We start from the raw sequence: 18,700 nt of genomic DNA, 5'->3' as shown, positions 1-18,700 counted from the left end.
CAAGTTTGTATTGGGTGCAGTGCTTTTTCAACTTACATGATGCCATGTATTTCTCCATCTAAGCAGTACATTTGAAATAAGCTGTGAAAACACAGTAACTGTTAAAATTAAAAAAAAAAGAGTTACTTCAAATTTCTCATTCTGTTATTCTGGAGATTTTGTGGAATTTTAAACGTGATCTAGAAACAAATCTAGATTCATAATCACTTAACTCAACCTCCAAGCAGAATACCTGATTTAAGAGGTGTTCAATAAGTATTTGTTTTAAAAAAAATGTCCAGGGAGAATCCAAAATACTGTCTAAAGTATATTAAACTTTCATTTGTTGTTGCTGTTGTTTAGTTGCTAAGTCATGTCTGACTCTTTGAGACCCCGTGGAATATAGCCCGCCAGGTTCCTTGGTCCATGGGATTTCCCAGGGAAAAATACTGCAATGAGTTGCAATTTCGTTCCCCAGGGGATCTTCCTGTACCAGGGATCAAATCCATATCTTGTGCATTGACAGGCAGATTCTTTACCACTGAGCCACCAGGGAATTATTGATAATAGTCTAGTAGATAGAAACTAATACAATCATAGTCTTCAAGGTGCTAAAAAAACTGATTTGGTAAACAGTTGGAGACAGAAGGAGAGAGAAAAATTGCTTGATAACCACAGAACAATTTTAGGGCTACTGTTTAATGTAGATCTGTGATGTGGATGTCTGATGTGAAAGATAAGTCTTGGTTTACCTTTTTGGTCTTGCTAAATGGACATGGGTTTGGGTGGACTCCGGGAGTTGGTGATGGACAGGGAGGCCTGGCGTGCTGCAGTTCAAGGGGTTGCAAAGAGTAGGACATGACTGAGAAACTGAACTGAACTGAAATATAGTAAAGGAAAATAGGGGTGGGGAATCACAATTTTAAAAAATGATCAGTTTCTTGTAGTTTTTCTCTCCACTTGCTCTTCTTGCTTTTGACCTACAGATGTTTTGAAGAATATAAACATTTCTTGCTAAAAAGTTTAAAATCATAAATCTTTCAGTGCTCCACTTAAAAATGTTTTTGAGAAAAACCCACCTGTCTTTATCTCTGTGAAACTAAGATGTAGGCAATACTTTTTCTTCACCAGAATTCTATCAAGATATTATATAATTAAATTCTATTATTTGTTTTTCTTTTTTTATAACAACAATGACAATGAAGAATAATTGGGCCACATTGTTACTGGTGATATCTTGATCTCTACCAAGATTAAATAGATATGTAATCAATATTTTACTGACTACAAAACTAAGAACTGTACAAAAAAGATCTTAATGACCCAAATAACCACAACAGTTTGATCACTCACCTAGAACCAGACATCTTGGAGTACAAAATCCAGTGGACCTCAGGAAGCATCAATACAAACAAAGCTAGTGGAGGTGAGATGACTCATTGGAAAAAACTCTGATGCTGGGAGGGATTGAGGGCAGGAGGAAAAGGGGACGACAGAGGATGAGATGGCTGGATGGCATCACGGACTCAATGGACATGAGTTTGAGTGAACTCCAGGAGATGGTGATGGACAGGGAGGCCTGGCATGCTGCGATTCATAGGGTGGCAAAGAGTCAGACATGACTGAGTGACTGAACTGAACTGAACTGAGTGGAGGTGATGGAATTCCAGATGAGCTATTTCAAATCCTAAAAGATGATGCTGTGAAAGTGCTGCACTCAATATGCCAGCAAATTTAGAAAACTCAGCATTGGCCACAAGACCAGAAAAGGTCAGTTTTCATTCCAATCCCAAAGAAGGGCAATGCCAAAACTACCACACAACTGCACTCATTTCACATGCTAGCAAAGTAATGGCAAAAATTCTGTAAGCTAGGTTTCAACAGTATGTGAAATGAGAACTTTCAAGTGTTCAAGCTGGATTTAGATAAGGCAGAGGTACCAGATATTAAAACACATAATTGCCAGTGTGTAAGATACAGAGGTAAACCACAATGTACCATAATATGGAGATGACATATATTTAAATTCAAGATAAAAAGAAATTAATGTGATAGCTTTCCATATTAAATGTTTATGTAATAAAATTAAGAATCTCATATGGTAAAGAGTAGTTTTCAGAACAGTTAATAGATTTAAATGCATCTTTTGGGGGGTGTCATTTCTTCTTTGCTTTGTAGTATTTTCCAGATATGAAACCATATGTCTACTCCTAGGGTCTTGCTAAAAAATCCAAATGACTTCTTAAAATTTATATCTGACCTGGATATTTCATGTTATCACTATTACTTATGTATTTGTTGGAACATGTTCTATATTTGAAAATTTGTTGTATATATGTTCCATAAAATAAAGAAAAGAGAGGTTTAAGTTTAGCAACTTTGGTAGTATTTGAAATGTGACTTACTTAAAAAAAATGCTTTCATTTAAGCCCAAATACCTACAGTATTGGGTGAAGTGGGTAAGTACAAAAAAAAAACCAGAAAGCAAAGACTATTAAATTGGAAATACTGTCCGTGTGAACAAGAATAAAATCTCTGCATTGCAGTTGAGATTTGCCATGTGGTAGCTTAACCCCAGCATTGCCAACACTTTGAATTTTCAAGAAAGTCAGAAATCTAAATTTCATATTATTTTTAAATGTCAATAATGAACTTTCCAGCATTCAAAACTACGTGGACCTTATGACCCAGCAATCCCACTTCTGGGCATACACACCGAGGAAACCAGAATTGAAAGAGACACATGTACCCCAATGTTCATCGCAGCACTGTTTATAATAGCCAGGACATGGAAACAACCTAGATGTCCATCAGCAGATGAATGGATAAGAAAGCTGTGGTACATATACACAATGGAGTATTACTCAGCCGTTAAAAAGAATTCATTTGAATCAGTTCTGATGAGATGGATGAAACTGGAGCCGATTATACAGAGTGAAGTAAGCCAGAAAGAAAAACACCAATACAGTATACTAACACATATATATGGAATTTAGGAAGATGGCAATGATGACCCTGTATGCAAGACAGGGAAAGAGACACAGATGTGTATAATGGACTTTTGGACTCAGAGGGAGAGGGAGAGGGTGGGATGATTTGGGAGAATGACATTCTAACATGTATACTATCATGTGAATTGAATCGCCAGTCTATGTCTGACACAGGATGCAACATGCTTGGGGCTGGTGCATGGGGATGACCCAGAAAGATGTTCTGGGGAGGGAGGTGGGAGGGGGGTTCATGTTTGGGAATGCATGTAAGAATTAAAGATTTTAAAATTTAAAAAATAAAAAACTAAAAATTTAAAAAAAAATAAAATAAAATGCAAAATTAAAAAAAAAAAAAAAATGGGAACCTGGAAATGACCCATCATCAGATCTTTGGCCACTAATCTATATTGGGTTAGCCAAAAGTTAATTTGGGTTTTTCCATAACATGTTACAGGAAAACTCAAATGAACTTCTTGGCCAACCAAACAATTTATTCAAATGAGACTTAAAATGCTTAAAATAAAGCATAAAATAAAGTTCATGTCATACAATGTTCTTTAACTGAAACAGAGTGCTACGCATCTCAGATGCTCAGATATAGTGTGAGCTATGAATCACAAAACTAATTCAGAATATAAATCTTATTCCTGTTATAAGATTATGCAAACTAATTGAGCAATATTACCTTACACATGCGCTAGGTTTGGGGTGGACTTATTTCAATTAGGCAAACACACAGTGCTCTGACAGGCAGAACATATTCTCAGAAGAAAAATACCAGGAAAAAGCCTGTATAAGCAATTCTGTTATGATCACAAACTGTTTCAAATCAACATCATCAGTCTGTTTTAAATAAGCAATAAACAATTAATTAAATCCAGAATCATAACAGATTCAACAGTTAAAATTCTTACTGCCAAACCAGCTATTTTTTATCTAGAAATAAATCTTGAATTGACATATACATAAGTTATAGCTTATAGGCTTCTATTATATACCCGCCTCCCTTTTATAAGGGCAACGATAACATCAATTAATTATTTTACAAATACAACAATTACAGGGTGCAAAACAGTCAGAAGTCCTGTCAGCTTCATAGCTCAAAAAACACTCGGAAGCTTGGCTAGTGAAGCCCGCTCTATTGTCCAGTGCTGGTAGCCTGCCTGTAGAGGTCCCTGGTATTTATTCTTTTACTTCGGACATGAAAAGTCTACTCGCATAGAGAGGTTGATATGACAATTGACGGTTTTTAAATCAAAGTGTTAATATGCAAAGGGATTAACATTTCCCAAAGCTTCTGAAAATGCCTCCCTGCTTCTAAAACTCCAGATAACATCCCCAAATCTAACCTTCATATTACAGCACTTAACATAAATCTTGCTTTGTTTCAAATAACTTGTGTATGTGCTCTTCTCCACTGATTTGTACCAGGTACTTGAAAAGTGTTGATTTGGTCTTTTTATCATTTATTGTTTACCTATAGAAGACCAACCCATCATAAATCCTTATGTAGATGTGTACAAATACTCAGTATATGTGTACAAATTAATCAAAATATGAAAATCTGGAGATTCAGAGATATGGATGCAAACCATCCTTTCCATGGTACTTTATGTTTTCTGATTGGTACCCAAAACTGACTGCAGGTGTCACCCAATAATTGCATAAGGTATGCATCATTGTACTGTTGAATTATATGAAAGAGCTCTTGAGTTTCCCATTTGCCATGGACGATATCTCTTAAGAATATGAGGATGAGACATACACATACATTACCCCTTTAACTACAATATGGAGAGTGATAAGAGCAATTATCACATTATATGAAAATTACTATTTATCTCTTCCCTAGAACACAAACTTCTTAGAATACTGATCATACCACAGTATCTTCACACTTTCAATGTTAAATATTAAATATAAAATTTGACCCCTAAGATATACTCATAACTGTTAATATAATAACAATCAATGATAAGCCAGTTTGAATAATAATGATGCCATCACCTTCATAATCATTTTCAATAAAATATATGGTAAAAGGACTTCCAGGTAGCCAAGAGAATGGTAGCTGCATACCCATATCTCTTCATGCATCCCATCAAAACTATACAGATCAACAATAAGAACAAATAAAAACATACAAATTCTATGATTTCAGCAAAACTAGAAGACAGGACATAGTAAATTTCAGATTACCTAAAAATGGAAAAATAAATGCCAATTCCCATCGGAACTATTTCTTGGGCTCCTGCCACAATGTTTTCAGGGAGTTAGTGACATGTGGAAAAATGGTCCAAAAGAGAGAAAAGGGGTTTGAGATAAAATATATTCCCACAGAAGAAGAAAAAATCCAAACAAAACTGAAGAGCCTATTACATCAGAGCAATGACAAAAAGAGTGACAGTAAAAATGTCTGTGACAGTAGTATGTAGCTCCAGAGGCCCATCCAGCCACAAAATTATTTTAAAAATTAAGTGTAACTATAATCATTAGCTTTGAAAGAACTCTGGAAAAAGTTAAAGATTTTCAGTTCAATTCATTTCATTTCAGTCAGTCAGTGTGTCCGACTCTTTGCGACCCCATGAATCACAGCACACCAGACCTCCCTGTCCATCACCACCTCCCAGAGTTCACTCAAACTCATGTCCATTGAGTCGGTGATGCCATCCAGCCATCTCATCCTCTGTCGTCCCCTTCTCCTCCTGCCCCCAATCCCTCCCAGCATCAGAGTCTTTTCCAATGAGTCAACACTTCACATGAGGCAGCCAAAGTACTGGAGCTTCAGCTTCAGCATCATTCCCTCCAAAGAAATCCCAGGGCTGATCTCCTTCAGAATGGACTGGTTGGATCTCCTTGCAGTCCAAGGGACTCTCAAGAGTCTTCTCCAACACCACAGTTCAAAAGCATCAATTCTTCAGCGCTCAGCTTTCTTCACAGTCCAACTCACATCCATACATGACTACTGGAAAAACCATAGCCTTGACTAGACGGACCTTTGTTGGCAAAGTAATGTCTCTGCTTTTTAGAAACCAAGCAAACCCTTACTCAAGAAAAATACAACTTAACAACTGTAAGAAAACATTGCAGCATTTTTACCCACTCTTGCCCTACCTACTTTCACTGTTCGGTTGTGGTCCTAAAATCAGCCCATGTTCTCAGTGTTCTCTTGTTTCTGGGTTCTGGAGAAAACAGAGCAGAACTTATTTTCAGAGAATTGCGTTTGTATGTTCTAAGCTACAGGAGGAGCTAGCCCACGGCATTTATTTTTGTTTTGCTTAAATCAAAATAAACTTAGGGAAGAAAAGCTGGTGTGCAGAAAGTGAAAGTGAAGTCGTTCAGTCATGTCCGACTCTTTGTGACCCCATGGACTGTAGCCTACCAGGCTCCTCCCTCCATGGGATTCTCCAGGCAAGAGTACTGGAGTGGGTTGCCATTTCCTTCTCCAGGGGATCTTCCCGACCCAGGGATCGAACCTGGGTCTCCCGCATTCCCAGCAGACGCTTTAACCTCTGAGCCACCAGGGAAGCCATTCCTAAAAACATTATAAAGGAAATTAATAATTGAGGCAAAAGATAGACAAGTGGAAAGCCTGGGAGAAAAAAATGGGGAGAGAGTTCTAAGGAAAGACTTCCATTCAGAAATGAGAGCATTCAAAAGCACACGTGTTTACTGAGAAATTTAGAAAAGCATGTACGTGTGCAGGGAAAGATACACACTCAGAAAAGACTTGAGAAGACTCTAAGCTTTCACCTTCAGCTATTGCTGATGCTCAGGGTGAGCAGGAAGTTAAGGCTAAGTCAGAGTCATGAATGATCACCAAGCACTGAAGGAAAGGCGGTTTGCAAAAACTGGAGAAGAGTTTTCTTTCTTTCTTTTTTTTTTTTTTTTTTTCCCCTCCTGGACTTCAAGGAAATCTGTGAAAACACTAGCTGAACACAAGCTAAAATAACAGAAAAACAGACTTTAGAGCTCATATGTGCCAAAAACTCCATACTTTACAAAAATAGTTTAGAAAAAACACTAAACAAGTAAACATATGTAGCCCACAGCAAGAAACATAAACAAACCTTGTGAAAAGGGGGAAGAATCTGATTTCCAGAGTTATTACATCCAAAATATGATTGCTGTATAGGCAACAAATAGATGCCAAAATATATTTTTAAAATCTGACCAAAAAGACATTAAAAGGTTAAATTAAAAAACAGAGAAACAGGGCATAAAATGTATAATTATAAAGGCAATTGCTAGGGGAAAACGTATAACTTTCTTAAATGCAAAAATATCATTTTTTTTCAAATAGGTTAAAATCTTCATATCAAAGTACAACTCAAAACAAAATTTTAAGTGTTATCATCTAAAGTCACAATTCACAATTAAGTTGAAAAAGTTGTGACTATACATCAAATAGCATAAAAACAACTTTAAAAAATAGAAACTATTGAAGACACAAGGAGACATACACTAGTAAGATTTGAACGTATTACACTTTTAATACAAGAACAAAGTGTACAAAAATAAGCCTGGGTATAGAATACTTAAACAACATGATAATGTAGACTATGTGTGTATGTATAAACTTTATACCTGAGCAGAGAAAAAAATTTTAATACAGGAAATAGTCATAAAATTACACATATTTTATTATAATCCCAAATGTTGTCATGAAGAAAACACTACTGACTTCTATAAACTAGAAATATTACAAAACAAAATAAAATAAAAATTAATAACAATATTAAGAGCCTTTCTATATGGATTTAAAATTACATATCAAACAACTCTTGCATGAAAGCCAATACAAACTAAAATGATAAGGTTTAGCATCACTTTTGAGAACTTCTATGCATCATCATAACTTCACAATAACACTGAAAGCAGTTATCAGATGAAAATTTACAAGCAGAAACTCACGAATTAAAACAGAAAAAATTAATTGGATGAATTGAATTCCCTAATTAAAACAATAAAGTAAAAAATTAATGAATAAAAGTAATACTGATCACTGGAACTTTCAAGGGTCTATGCATATAAAATGTATTTTAAAATAGGTTGTTTTATTTGCAACAATATGGATGAATGTTAAAAACATCAGGCTGCTTGAAAGAATCAAAAGACAGATAAAAGAGAACTCTAATCTACAGAAGTAGATAGTGGATCAGTGTTTATACAGAAGATATGAATAGTATGCTAATCTTTGGAGTCTTATGATACACATGTTTGTTTATACATGTTAAAAATGATGTAATACATATATATATAAACTCAGTGGGAACCACAGATATAGTCAAAAGCTGGATATTTTTTTAATATATTTTACTCTTAGAAACTTTTTCTCCTAAACAAGTAATCTAGTATGATATGAAGTCAATATATGATAAAAAAAAAAAGTACTGAAAACTGATTATCAAACACTTTCCAAATGATTTACAATGGTGGTAGAACAGGCCCATGTTCCCCTAACTAAAATTTTCAGGCCAAATTTCAGAATTCAGAATTACTCAGACCTTAGAAAGATAATACACAGTAAAGCCCTGGTGTATGACACCTCCAGTGAGGTGTGAGGCAGTACCCCTTAATCAAACACATTAATATTCTGTGGTGAAATGTATAATTATTCAAATTGAGCAAAGTTTTGAAAAAAACAATATGTTACCTCAGCTCAGTTGAAGCAGATTTTGCAGCCAAATGACTGAAAAGAAAACTTTTAGTTTTCTGAGATTTGGGATTTCAGAATGGTAGATGAGGAAATCAGGAGCCTTATTTGCCCACAGCACTGGGCATATAGAAGATTTTTTTTTATGGACCTATTAACTAGGTGATTCCTGATAAAACTACTTCATCAAAACGTTCATGTGTGATATCACCCCCATTAAGCTAAGCGATTCAGCTAGGACACATGCACACTGCAAGACAAGAATGGTCTGCTAAGACTAAGAAATGGGGCTGCTTCCCAGCAGGTTGCCTCGTTAGAAGGTCTGTAATAGTATCTGAGTCTGGATTGGATTCTTGTTAGGACATTCAGTAGTTTGGTTTCAGTTCTTCCCAGATTCTCAAAATACAACGAAAAAGAAATAAAAAGGATTTCATTAAAAAGGAGGAGGAGGAAAAAAAAGGTTCTCATTTATCCACGTTCAATGGAAATTTACAATTCAGCATTCATTGCTATAATAACAAAAATTTTATAAAAGCTTTATCTTGTCTTCTACACTTTTTAATGTTATTAATATAATTCAAAGACGGTATAAACTTTATCATTTCCAAAAAGCACACATCCAAATAATTTTCTAGATGTTATCAATTTGAAGAGTCTTTAGACAATGATTTTTTTAACAAAAGGTAACGCTAATTTTGCTTGTTGCTACTTTTGTTTGTGATCCTCTGAATTTACACTAATTATTTAAATGTTCATGTATTTAATTAATAGGGGAAATGAGTAGAATGCTTGGATTGATGGAGTGAAAGGTCTTATAATTATGCTGAGCTGACAATTATTAGTAATTGCAACAATAATTCTGAATAAATTAATTTTACATGAACTGAAATCAATAAGGAAAACTATATACTGAGCCTGCAAACATTATTATAATCAATTGTAATTTCTTTCTCAGCAAATTTGTTTTTCATATCTGGCATACATATATCAAAAGCTATGGATCTCTGAAGCCCAGAAATAAAGTGAAATAATCCAATGGGCAGTTCTAAAGTGAGAAGCACTTCTAAGTGGAAATCTCATCACTATCTCAAATTCCATATTCTCTTTGGCCAAAGTCACTTTTAGATAGATAATCAATAAAGGGAGATAAATATTAAGAAGACTGTTATTTTCCAAATATTAAAAAATATTCCAGTTTCAAATGTCACATTTCTATTGATTCATCTTTATGAGATTTTTTTTACTATCACCTTCCTGTGTCCATTGGATTTGAAGAACTATCTGCAAACCCACTAATATACACACAATCATCTGTCCTCACTTTCTGGGGTACAAAAATTAGCATTTAATATCAGGGTTAAGGAAAACTAGTAAATTTTAAATTTGACTATTCTTTGTCTAACTGATGTCTTAGAGGTCCAAGAGAAGGATTAAGGGCTTAAAAAAAAAAAAAAAAAACCACAGCAGTTGTTTTCAAAGCCTCTTGTTTTACCCACTACATCTGATAAGAGATCGAGGATGAAACCCTTCCCTTTGAATGGGTACTTTCAGAATAAAGTTTCAAATTCAGTGAGAGAACCATCACTCTCACTGACCAGGTTGAGAAGTGTTTCTTTATCATGCTCGAAGCTGAGAAACAAAGTTTATCTTTTCCCAAACCAAAATAAATCATTCGACGTCCAGACGTCCAGTTTGACACTAATACAAAAGAAGTCAAGGGCCTCTTTGGGTTTTCTGAAGGAAAGAAGGGACATCTAGTTCTTGCAAGTGTCAGTTGCAAATGATTAATGAATCAACAGAAACTAACAGGAAGGGGAGTCAATCAACACAGGGTCAAGTGGTCCAGATGCCAAAAGGCCGGGCAAATAGGTAATTTGTTGAGATGCTTATGAAGGATTTTCCCAGAGAAGGTCACAAAGTACTGTGACTGCAAATAAGAGCAATGGAAACTCTTCTACAGACTTACTGGGAAGAGCTGTCTGCAGACCCACTGGACACACACAGAAGCATCTGTCCTCACATGCCTGCTGATCTTCTGAGAGGAAGTGAGATGGCATCTTGAGAACACCTTCTATTTAGTTAAGTGGAGCAGATGAACAGATCTTCAAGTGCACAAAGTAAATATTCAGGGAAAGATGAGGGGAGCAGGAATGGGAGGAATCTCAGGAGTAGAAACAGAAAAACAGAATATGAACCCTCATAAAATAGAGTGAAGAATATAAGAAAATCTGGATCTTTGTTTATCAAAGATTCATAGTTAAAGCATCTGCCTGACAATGCAGGAGATGCAAGAGATGCGGGTTCGATTCCCTAGATTGGGAAGATTCCCCGGGGTAGGAAATGGCAACTCACTCCAGTATTCTTGCCTAGGAAAATTCCTTGGGCAGAGGAGCCTGGCGGGAAGAAGAGCTTGGCGGGATACAGTCCATGGGACTGCAAAAAGTCAGACATGACTGAACACACACACATAGTTTGGCAGAAACGTTAATAAAAAAGCAACAAAATCATACTCTCTATTGAATATAAAGATGGATTGCTTAGGTCCCAGCAGGCAAGAATCTGTTTCATACCCATAAGTGAAGTCTTTTTGAGGAAAAGAAAGATGCCTATATACACACCAGTTGTTATTAACCGCTGTTATTGGTCCTAATGACCATGACTAATAGTAAAGGCTGCTGTTCTGCCCAGACAGAGCAAAGACTGTGTTAATGCTTACCCAGCACACAGCCTGTGTGTTCATCTCAGAAGAGCGAAAAATACCTCCAGAAGCAACTAGGATTGGTCTTTAATGCAAAGGTACTTCATCTGGTTTCCACAAACACTATTTAGAAGTCAAAAATCAAATTTCACTACCTCCCACTCCCCCACCACACACAGATTATATCAATGAATCTATGTTCATTACTCTGAGTATCTGAGAGCTTCCAGCAAATTCTCAAGTGGTTCTTAAAGGATTAATTAACTGCCTATATAATACCCTACCCATAAGGCCAGCGGAGAAGGAAACGGCAACCCACTCCAGTTTTCTTGCCTGGAGAGTCCCAGGGATGGAGGCACGTGGTGGGTTGCTATCTATGGGGTCGCACACAGTCAGACACGACTGAAACAACTTAGTAACAGCAGCAGCAGCAGCATAAGGCCAGTAGTAGATAGAAGGGTACTAAAATGGAAATAGTAGTGACTATCCATTTAGTTAGCTAACCCAAGAAGAGGGCTTGTTTCATGGAACATATGCATGTGTGTCTGTGTATACTTGAGAAAAGTAAAGCAGAATCCAATATCCTGGTATTTATTTTTAATATGAATAATCCTATAATTTTTATCAATTTTACATCAGAATAAATAATTTTAGCAAGGGACAGGAAGACTATCAAAGAAAACTGGGGAGAATTGTTAGGTAGGATATCTGCCAACTAATCAAAATGTATTTAAATTGAAATTTGAAGGGAAGAGAAAACTATTTTACAAGTTTATAAGCAGATACCAGACATGGCATCAGAAAAGACAAAACTGTGGTGACACAGAGGTAAGCAACTGTCCCTCAAATTTCACTGGTTTATATTAAAAATATAATAGATTAAATAATTTAGTAAATAAGGAGTAAATATTTTGCATATTCTGCTCCCTTTTCATTTCACTGGTGTATAGTGACCTAAATTACTCTAAAATCAAAGGTTTCCTTGTGAAATATTCATGTAAGATTCTTCTGTAAAAGTGGATAATAACCCTTAGCACTGAAAAATTTCCTGGGTTTTAAAACTGCTTATAAAACTAGTATAGAACACATATGAGAAAGAAAGTAAAAGTATTAAAATTTTATTGTGTTTTTATCTTTTAAAAATAAAAAATATCAAAATGGAAAAAGTAGGTATATTATTAAGTGATAACTGAAATTAAGCATAATATGGATAAGAAGATAATTAGCTTCTTTTTAGAAAAATAAAATCCAGGAGACAGAAAGAACTTATAGATGAGATTCATCATTTTTTGAATCTTCAAATTATGGAAACTTTTAAAAGAGGTATTATAACATCAAACACTGTTAAATACCTTGCTTTTCAGAAAGAAGAGAATATTAAATTCTGTACCTGCCAATGGTTTACATTAGCATTGTTCCCTGGCCAGTGTTTAGAATAAGTTATTAAACAAATGGATGATGAGTACATAGAAAAGAAAGTGAAGTTACTAATGGCCATCATGGGTTCACTGGAAAAAATCATGCCAAGTGAACAGTTTTCCTTTTAACAGCTTCTAGTGCCAACTGGGAGAGTGAGTTCTAAATCTTCAAGCAGATTCTGTAGGTGTTTTCCCTCGTGCGCTACCATATTTCTTCTCAGTGACTTTCAGTGAAGGCCTGAAAACTTTAGAAGAAAAATGTCTGACTAAATTGGAAACAATAAGAGCAGTTATGGTAGCTGAGAGATTCAAGAGCACAAAAACTAAAACTGGGAGAACTTGAAACCAACATAAACAAGATTAAATCGTGGCAAACTCAAAGTACTCCCCACAGGATGGGTGGCTGTCAGTTGCTTCTGGAAATTGAGAAGGACAGTACGCGTCTGAGCAGCACCTTGGCAGGGATACCTTAATTAATATCAGACTGCCAAGTCCTGGCTGGTTCGTATGCCTAAGTATTTGATGGGCTTATCAAGGGAGGATAAGATGCCTGGGAAAGACCCCAAGACAAATAGCTCTAAAATGAGGACAAATTTTCAATCTTTGACTTGCTTTTTAACTTCTCTTATCTTTTATACCAATGACCTCATTGCTTATCATGGAAAGGGTGCTATTAAAGTGATTAGAACAAACTATGAAAAGGTTATTATGAATGATCATATATAATATATTGAGAGATACAGTCTAAATAAGCTTTTCAAGTTTGATTCCTTTGAGTTATGTTTTTAAATATTTTCATATATTCTCTTGATGCCAACATGCATTTTGAAGTCCACAGATCCCTCTGAGATTTCCAAGGAGAACATGTCTACTACCTGAGGCATGGAGAAAGGATAAGATGAATAGATTTTCAAGGCAACAACTTCAATTGGGGTAAAATTAAACAAAAAACTAAAACAACAAAGAAAATTGTGTCAGAAAGTGGGGAAGGTGGAAGGCCAAGCAAAAACATCTGGCTGAACTTGACTAAACTATCTTTTATTTCAAGTAAAATGAGAGTGTGGTCAATGCCCTGCAACACTTAGTTTCTACTCTTTAATGAGACTATAAATTTCAATAAGAATAAAGATCACAATTTTATTGACCTGCTTTCAAACTTTTTGCAGTTCTGAGCTTCCATAGTCCTCATGTCAAAATTACTTGATTTTTGTTTGTTCATTGAAGTATAATTGATTTACAATGTTGTGTTAATTTCAGGTGTACAGCAAAGTGACTCAGTTTAAATGAATAAATATGCATAATATATTGCAGCTCAGAAAATCAAAGACCAAATGTTTCTTATGTCATAATGACCACTCAAAGACTTATTTTACCTTTTTTTCCACTCTTCAATAATTTGTGTAATCGTGATGTATCCAATAGAAAACCAGTATTTAACAATTCAAAAATATACATGAATGAGAAAAATGAAAAACAAAAGTACTAATTAAATTTAATTAGGTTGTGTGGAGTAAATTGATCATCTTGCTTCATGTACTGAATTATTTGATCCCAAGGAAATGGAGGCTCATTAAACGGTTCTCATCATACTTCTATCATGCTAACAGATACTATTCTCTCCATATCATGATTAATACCAAAATTAAAAAAATAATAATCTGAGATAGAACTGGTAGTGAAACTCCAAACAAAATCAATTTATGGAGATTAACAAAAGGGATAAAATTTCACTTACAGATAACCCTAATGAACTTGGAGTGACATGCTCTTCCCCTCTTTAACATCCAGAGAATTTTATAGTTAGCAGTAGGAGAAAGTTACAATAGAAGAGACTAAGATATAGAGCTTTTTTTCCCTCAGGCTAGATTTATAAATTTGGCATGAAGTTTCTTCTCTAGAGTTGGGTAAAGAGGTCAAACATAGCTATGTAACCCAGTGATTTCCGTCACTGTGTATATATCATTGTTTGGGTACAAGCAACAACAACCAAAAATACACTGGCAACAATAAGTAAAATGTGGAAACAGTTGAAAGTGTATCAGAAGATTTCAAAAATCAAATAAAACGCTAGAAAAAAAAAATCACACTTAGAAATTGGCAGGAACCAGAAAAAAACAGTGGTTTAGGGAGCAGGTAGTTCTCTGCAGTGTCTCAAAAGAATGAACCCCAAGTGTTTTCTGTCTTTATGTCCCTTAAATTCCAGGGAGAAAAGTCCCATGAATCTAGCTTAGTCCCATGAATCTAGCTTAGTCCCATGGTTAGAAGGGTTAAGACACCCTGAGTCAATTATGTTAAACTGTATACCATGAGAAGACAAGTAATTCCTCTCTCCCAGACTTTGGATTCTATGACTAAATGAATGAACATTGGTTCATTCTAAAATGACAAAATCCACTACAACTACTAAAGTCTAAACCAGGTTTTAGTCAATATGAGCAATATTCATTTTACCATTCACCTTGTTTAAGAAATATCTAATTTGTTTTCAATCTTTGTTGAAGATAAAAGTACCTATTAATCATTCAAAGAAAGATTCATGTATCTTTATATGTGAATAAGTTAATGATTGCCCAAGAACCTAGCATTAGGGTTCCATCTAGGAAAAAGTAGTTACCAGCTCAAGAGATGAGACAATCTTACACTGATCTTTTATCTTGAATTTCTAACCATTAGGGACACAGGTCTCATTTACAAACTTTTCTTATATAGACCACTGTGAGTTAGGTGGTAAGTGCTTAGACTTTATAATAGAAAAATGATGAGATTCACTATGAAATTATAAAATGAAAGGCTAGTAATATGACAGAAATCATTGAAGAAACTTTTCTAGCTTTCTTTAGGCCTTTACGGAGAAGGCAATGGCACCCTACTCCAGTACTCTTGCCTGGCAAATCCCATGGACAGAGGAGCCCGGAAAGCTGCGGTCCATGGGATCGCTGAGGGTTAGACATGACTGAGTGACTTCACTTTCCCTTTTCACTTTCATGCACTGGAGAAGGAAATGGCAACCCACTCCAGTGTTCTTGCCTGGAGAATCCCAGGGACGGGGGAGCCTGGTGGGCTGCCATCTATGGGATCGCACAGAGTCAGACATGACTGAAGTGACTTAGCAGTTAGGCCTTTACCTGCATTTAGTAGGTAGCTGTTATCTTCCCAGGAGGTGGTAGAACCAGCAATGCTGTATGATACAGTAGCAGGAACGGTTAATTGTCTTCCAAGATAATGTTTTCCTTTACCTCTGTAGTAATACAGCAAAGCAACAGTCAACTGGAATAGACTATGATTCTCAGTCTTCTTTGTAAAGGTCATGTATCTAAGTTTCGGCAGATGAGAAAAAGCACTTTCTCAAGTGCTTTTCTCAAACCCTCTTGAAAGACTTTAGCAAATTCTCTTTATCTTTTTTTCTGTGACACTTCTTTCCTGCTAGATGGGAGATGAATTTGAAGGTTGAAGCTAGATCATCAACATTGGACTATGAGGTAATTTTGAGAATGAAGCCTTTCATGTTGTTGTTGTTCAGTCGTTCAGTCATGTCCAGCTCTTTGAGACCCCATGGACTGCAGCACGCCAGGATTCCCTGTCCTTCACCATCTCCCAGAGCTTGCTCAAACTCATGCCCATTGAGTCGGTGATGCCCTCCAACCATCTCATCCTCTGCCATTCCCTTCTCCTCCCTCCTTCAACCTTTCCCAGCATCAGGGTTTTTTCCAGTGATCAGATCTTCACATCAGGTGGCCAAAGTATCTGAGCTTCAGCATCAGTTCTTCCAGTGAATATTCAGGACTGATTTCCTTTAGGATTGACTGGTTATATCTCCTGCAGTCCAAAGGACTCTCAAGAGTCTTCTCCAACACCATAGTTCAAAAGCATCATGAGAGCCCCTTTATGAGGTCATACTGAAATAGCACCTGGGCCTGAAATTGGACTGAAGCCTTTTCCTCGCCTGCTGCCTCTTCCTCGCCTGCTGCCTCCTGCCACTTCTAGACTATGCTGCTGCTGCTGCTGTGGCCCCCTACAAAGTGAGCGAGCTTCGAGCCTTCGTGGAAATGTGTATGCAGGACCAGAGCATTCTGTACACCAAGGAAATGTGCTTCCTGAGGGAATGGGTGGAGAGCATGGGGAGTAAAATAGCACCTGCTGCTCCTAAATCTAAATTGGAAGAAAATACCAAAGAAGGAAAAACAGGTGGTAAGAAGCTGGAGGAAAACATAAAGACAGAGGAACCAAGTGAACAAAGTGATCTAGAAATTGACAATGAAGGTGTGATTGAACCAGACACTGATGCACCTCAAGAAATGGGAGATGAAAATGTAGAGATAACTGAGGAGATGATGGATCAGGCAAATGATAAAAATGTGGCTGTCATTAATGCCCTAAATGATGGTGAACTACAAAAAGCCATTGACATGTTCACTTATGCCATCAAGCTAAATCCTCGTTTAGCTATTCTGTATGCCAAGAGAGCCAGTGTCTTCATCAAGCTACAGAAGCCAAATGCTTCCATCCGAGACTGACAGCACTATTGAAATAAATCCTGATTCAGCTCAGCCATAAACAAGTGGGGAGGGAAAGCACACAGACTTCTGGGCTACTGGGAAGAAGTTGCCCATGATCTTGCCCTTGCCTTTAAGCTGGATTATGATGAAGATGCTAGTGCAATGCTGAAGGAAGTTCAACGAAGGGTCCAGAAAATTGCTGAAAAACAGAAAAAGTATGAGCAAAAACGTGAAGAGCGCAAGATCAAAGAAAGAATAGAAAGGGTTAAGAGGGCTTGGGAAGAACATGAGAGAGCCCAGAGGGAGGAAGAAGCCAGAAGACAATCAGGATCTCAGTCTGGCTCTTTTCCAGGTGGCTTTCTGGGGGAATGCCTGGTAATTTTCCTGGAGGAATGCCTGGAATGGGAATGGGAATGCCTGGAATGCTAGGAATGGCTAGGCTCAATGAAATTCTTAGTGATCCAAAGGTCCTTGCAGCCATGCAGGATTCAGAAGTTATGGTGGCCTTCCAAGATGTGGTCCAGAACCTGGCAAATATGTTAAAATAACAGAGCAACCCAAGTTTATGAATTGTCAGCCAAATTTGGAGGTTAAGCATAATGCCCTTCTGACATAAAGCCCCTGATGGAGGAAAAGCAACTTAGATCACCTAATGGATGTTGCAATAGTACACACCAATGTATCTCTGACCTTCTCACGAAGAAAGCTGGGGTGCTTTGAAGATAATCCCTACCCCTTTCCCCCAAATTCAGCTGAACACATTTTACAGTGGTTTGCCATTAGGGTATTCATTCAGATAATGTTTTCCTACTAGAAATTAAAAACTTTAAGCAATTTTAAAACCTTACAAATACTTAAAATTAAAAAGATGCATTAACCCCTACATTTTTCTTTACTAATCATTTTGATTTTTTCCTTTGAATTAATTAGGCAAGGAAGATACATCAGTGTGGAAGATTTACTGTTCCAACTTTGAGTGAAATAAATCCATGGGAAATAAATGGGGAAACAGTGGAAACAGTGTCAGACCTTATTTTGGGGGGCTCCAAAACCACTGCAGATGGTGACTGCAGCCATGAAATTAAAAGACGCTTACTCCTTGGAAGGAAAGTTACGACCAACCTAGATAGCATATTCAAAAGTAGAGACATTACTTTGCCGACTAAGGTCCGTCTAGTCAAGGCTATGGTTTTTCCAGTAGTCATGTATGGATGTGAGAGTTGGACTGTGAAGAAGGCTGACCGCTGAAGAATTGATGCTTTTGAACTGTGGTGTTGGAGAAGACTCTTGAGAGTCCCTTGGACTGCAAGGAGATCCAACCAGTCCATCCTAAAGGAGATCAACCCTGGGATTTCTTTGGAAGGAATGATGCTAAAGCTGAAACTCTAGTACTTTGGCCACCTCATGGGAAGAGTTGACTCATTGGAAAAGACTCTGATGCTGGGAGGGATTGAGGGCAGGAG

At 36.7% G+C, this 18,700-nt stretch overlaps 1 pseudogene; it reads left to right on the top strand.

Annotated features, from left to right (window-relative positions):
* Positions 1-5,260: 5,260 nt before the first annotated feature.
* On the top strand, positions 5,261-17,831 carry LOC138432454 (hsc70-interacting protein pseudogene; annotated as a pseudogene).
* The last annotated feature ends 869 nt before the right edge of the window (positions 17,832-18,700 follow it).

The sequence above is a fragment of the Ovis canadensis genome, chromosome 2 (genome assembly GCF_042477335.2).
Source record: "Ovis canadensis isolate MfBH-ARS-UI-01 breed Bighorn chromosome 2, ARS-UI_OviCan_v2, whole genome shotgun sequence".
NCBI classification, from domain to species: domain Eukaryota; kingdom Metazoa; phylum Chordata; class Mammalia; order Artiodactyla; family Bovidae; genus Ovis; species Ovis canadensis.
The sequence above is the reverse complement of the archived record's forward strand: the minus strand, read 5'-3'. Positions and strand labels throughout refer to the sequence as shown.